The sequence below is a fragment of the Arachis ipaensis genome, chromosome B02 (genome assembly GCF_000816755.2).
Source record: "Arachis ipaensis cultivar K30076 chromosome B02, Araip1.1, whole genome shotgun sequence".
In the NCBI taxonomy this organism is placed as follows: domain Eukaryota; kingdom Viridiplantae; phylum Streptophyta; class Magnoliopsida; order Fabales; family Fabaceae; genus Arachis; species Arachis ipaensis.
Window position 1 is genome coordinate 23,449,618 of NC_029786.2, and position 5,019 is coordinate 23,454,636.

The 5,019-nt window shown below is 35.5% G+C and overlaps 1 long non-coding RNA gene across 1 annotated transcript; it reads left to right on the plus strand.

Annotated features, from left to right (window-relative positions):
- LOC110268783 lies at positions 575 to 3,410 on the plus strand. The gene is made up of 2 exons (XR_002357249.1): positions 575 to 1,046; positions 1,165 to 3,410. It is a non-coding gene; the product is annotated as an uncharacterized LOC110268783 (long non-coding RNA).

A 5,019-nucleotide genomic window follows, 5' to 3' on the forward strand; every position in this document is an offset into this window, starting at 1 on the left:
TTACCTTTTAGAACCCATCATGCTCTATGGTTGATGGCTTCGAAGACGTCTTATCTTTCTTGAAGGCATCGTAGGAAAGGACCATGGAAAATGTGTTGTTTAAAGAGTTGGTACAGCTATTGATAAATAATATTGTGAATAGGAGGAGAAAGTGGTTCAAGAAGTGTAGAGAAGGAAGGTTAGGAAGAAAAAGTAGGAAGAAGCATCACCAACGGCAGTTGTGGCAAAGAAAAGTGCATGATGGTAGAAGTGATTAGATGAGAGTGAGGATTAAAAAAGATGATAAAAGAAAGAATAAAATAGAAATAAATATTATTAATTTGAATAGTAAGTAAAATTGATTACTTTTTAATTAAAACTGTAAATACGAAATTTCTAGGATTAAATATTTGGAGTAGTTTTAAAACTTTTGACAAACTATTTGAGATAATAAGCATATCCAGAAAAATTTCTGGTATGCCAGTGTAACTTGTGAAAGATGAATGTTCCATGTACTTTCAGTTAGTCAGTTTATGTTTTGTCGTTTTATGGAGTGACAATGACGTAAATGTCCGATGAAGGGGCTGCAAAAAGACAAAAATGGGTAGCTAAAATGGTGTGTTTGAAGGCTGGGGTCGATATTTGAGTTCGATGCTGGTCGGAATTGTTTGGGCAGCTAAATGGGCTAGTGAAAAATGAATAGCTAATGTGCCTAATTTGTTTTTATTGCTAGGGGTGGGTAAAAGAATAGGCTGGGTTTTTTGGTATTGAAGAGGAGTTGAATGGTAGACCCGCAAAGGCTATTGAAAAAATGAAAACAAAATGAAGAAAAACTATTGATCGAGTTTGATTTACAAAGGCTATAGTTGAGTCTGATGGTTCAAGTGCTAGTTATTGAGTTAGTGAGTTGCAGGCGATAAATGTGTGATAGGGATAACCCCTAGTTTTAAGTGGAGGATGCCTAAAAATTGTATTTATTTTGTTCTTTTTTCATTGAGGTGTGTAGAAGATAGTTTGCTTTAGTGTTTTGAGCCTTGGTTGAAAAGGCGACTTGTGGTAAGAAAAAGGTGAATAAAATATTGAGTTAGTAATTAAACAAACTGAATGATGCATATGATTTTATTGATTTTGTTGTGGATATAATTATGTTATTTTGTTTTAAAATATTGCTCAAGTTTACCGCAGATTGCATGAGGTAAGATGGCAAGTTGGAGCAACAAGGTAGACGATCCATACATCGACAAATATTTGAGGAGGAACTATTTGAGTGAAGTAGAGGCTCACATTTAGGATGAACAGGTAAGCCTGAATTTTGGACTCATGGTTATGGGACGATGCTGGGTTAGTCTGGGGTTAGGATTTATTGTAATAGGGCTTTTTGTGTTAAATTGTTTATATACAGATTTAAGGTGGTAGTGGCGTGGGTTTTCTTTGGCATAATTGGTGGGTAGTGGTGATTAAAGTTAATTTAATGTGTGTAGTTTCTATTTGGCTAGTAATATTAGGGTCGTGTTAGAAAGAAAATGTTAATTGTTGTTGGAGACTATAAATCATGCTGACAATAAAGGTGTATGGGAAAAGTTTGATTCATAATCGATTGGTAGTATAGGAGTTGTGTTTGAAGGTCAATTATTCTAAAGTTAACTGCATAGTTGTGTGTTGCCGTAAGAAAATGAGTTGGATTTGGAATTGAAGTGGAGGACTTAGTTGGTGGCAATGTGGACAGCGTTGGTCCATACGAGGAGTGGTGGAGTAATTATGAAGCGATTAAAGCAGAGGAAATGCTTAAGATGGAGTCTAGTAGTCCGAAGGAGGCATGATGGTTCTATAATGACTATAGTTGAGTAAAGGATTTTGCAACAAGGTAGAGGAAGAAGATTAAAAATATTTTCTAGAGGAATTGTTCGGTACCTAATTGATTGCAATAGAGAAGGATTTAGAGACAAGAAGTGGTTGGAGAAGAGCGATTGCAAGCGAAAACACAAGGTTGTAACAACGTGCGAGTGTCTTGTTGAGACGAGGATAAAAAGAAAAAACGGAAATGATACATGGTATGTGTCTTGGTTTGTAGAGAAACACAAACATGAGTTGTTATTGTCAAATTTTATTGAGTAACTGAGGTCCCACCAGAAGATTTTTTATTTCAAGAAAGCACAGTTAAATAGCATAAAAAAATCGGTATAAGTATCCCAAAAATGTGTGAGTCTTTTCCTGCATAGGCTGGTGGCTTTAACATAGTTTTATTCGTGAAACAAGACATGTATAATGAGTTGAAGAGGCAATGAGCCATGGAAAATGGAGATGTGAATGTTACATTTTGTTGTTTGGAGGGTATGGCCCAGTAGATGAAAAATTGTTTTAGTAGTACAAATTTGGGTAGGTAAGCAACTTTGCAATTTATTTTAGAGTGACGGACTTAGACAAGAATATTATTAGATCTTTGGTGATGTACCTAAATTCAATGCAACCTATGGAAACAAGTATAACCTTCCGATTGTTTTATTTTCCTGGGTTAACTACCATAATCAGACATATGTTTTCAGTGCCATAATGGTTTCACATGAATCACAGGAGTCACACAAACAGGTATTGGAGAAGTTTTTGGAATACATGAAAGAAAAAATACCTAAGAAAGCTTTGGTAATCTGGGATACCGGGGGACCTGTTGCACAAGCAAACCAAAGAAAGCTTCATTGGATTTTCAAAATGATAGGGTAATTGGTGGCTAAAATGCACAGGTGAGTCCAATGCATTTATATTTATTCTTGTTCTGGGAGAGACACTATTTCTATTTGTACCCATCTTGGTTAATTTTTTATTTGGAGTAGTTTATTATCGTTATTGCTTTAAAGAATGTAAGACGGTACAATGAGTCTTGGGATTGGTGATTACATGTTCTCTCCATGGTCTTTTTCAAGATCGGGCTTATGCCAGCGGCAAGGTGAAGCAGGTAAGAACAAAGGATGTGCATGCCTCTTTTTCGAGACGTGATGATGCTGTATAGGAATAAATATGTAGTTGTATGTGTAGGTAGTGGCTTCGTCAGAGTGTCACTGATGAAATTCATTCAACTATGGATGTCCACGGTTTTAGTGAGTGTCCATTTATCCTAGTAAGGGTTGATGTAAGTAGCATTTAGTATGTGATCATGGAGGTTTGTAAGGACACAGTTAAATTGTGGTTTATGTTAGTACGAGTCTCGTTATTAATCTTTATCCAGGGAATGCGACAGTTACTAAGGCTTTGAACACGTCATTAATTGTGTTTGCGGATTGGCGTATAATTTCATGGTGGATGTCTAAGTTAAAGAGTGGTGGTTGTGTTTTTACAACTGTATCAATTTCATTTAGTCTTGTGAAATTTGCATTGTTGTTTAGGTTACTTGCTATTGAACTCGGTGGAGTTAAACTCTTAAACATGTTTCTAATGCTTGATCAAACGAATATTTAGTTTCCATGTTATGGGGTTTTTCTGATGTTGGTTTTTGTTTTATCTTTTTGAATTATGGCAGTGACGTTAGCGTTTTGTGACAAACTTAAGTATTCAAATAGTGTTCTAAAAATTTATTGTCGTTTTCCATTGTAAAACAAATGTTTAATTATTCCAAATTAATAACTAAATATTAATAAATTTTCAAAATTTATATTCCAAATTTGCACTAGTAAAATTTTATATCTCAGCCTTCTTTCTTTTTCTCTTATCATTTATCACTCTCCTTTTTTCTACTCTCATCACAGTCATTTTCTTCTTATGTCTCCCATCAGTAATCATTGTCGTCTCTGATAAACCACTATTTTATGGTTTATCTTGTGTTTAATTGAGTGGTTTCATCAAGTCTTTACCTACTTATTCATATGATTTACATGATTTTACAATCCCTTCCTAGTTTTATGGTTGAAAACTTGCTTCATAGAGATCTTTAATTTGTATATTTTAATTTTCCTTTATACCATTCGATGCCATGATCCGTGTGTTAAGTGTTTCAAGCTTTATAGGACAGGAATGGCTTAAAGAATGGAGAAGAAACTTGCAAAAATGGAAGGAACACAAGAAACCAAGGAGATAACCAGCGAGTACCAACGCGCACGCATGGCTCATGCGAGCGCGCGGAATGGAGAAATTTGCAGCGACACGTGCGCATGCCTAACGCGTACGCGTGGATTGGAGTTCTGCAAGATGACGCGTGCGCGTGCCTGACGCGTACGCGTGACAAGGAAATTCGCCAAATGACGCCCACGCATGACTGACGCGTACGCGTGACATGCGCGATCTGCAGAAATAACAGAAAGCACTGGGGGCGATTTCGGACCGAGTTTTGACCCAGTTTCCGGCCTAAAAACACAGATTAGAGCCAGGGAACATGCAGAGACTCAAGACACATTCTCATTAGCATAGTTTTAGGTTTTTTAGATCTGAATCTAGAGAGAGAATTACTCTTCCTTTAGGTTTTCTTTACATTCATAGTTTATTAGTTTATTGCTTTTGCTTTTGGATATTGAAGAGTCATCACCTCCGTTGAAGATACTATTCTAGTTTGTTTCCTTACTCTTTTATTTATTCCATATTCTTAATTCTTGTTTAAACTTACAATTGGATTATTTTCATGGATTGTTAATGAAAAGGATTACTTTTAGTTTTAATTAAATTGCAGTTATTGTCTATCATGTCTTTCTTTTATTCCCTTTTTAATTATATGCAAGTAATTTTCATGTCAATAGAGTAGATTCCCAACTTGACATGGGGGTTGATTAAGAGGAGACACTTGAGTTGGAATGCTTAAGTGATTAGTTAAATTGGAAGTTGTTAGCTAATTCTGTATTTACTAACGCTAGACCTTCCCAAGGGAGAGGACTAGGATTTGCGAATAAGAGTTAGCTCAATCACTTGACTTTCCTTTATTTAGTAAGGGTTAACTAAGTGAAAATAACAACCTCTTTATACTACACTTGAGAGAATTCCAACAAGGATAGAACTTCCGATTAATTATTCCCTCAGTCAAGGCCCTTTATTTAGAATATTATAAATCTCTTTTAATTTTCA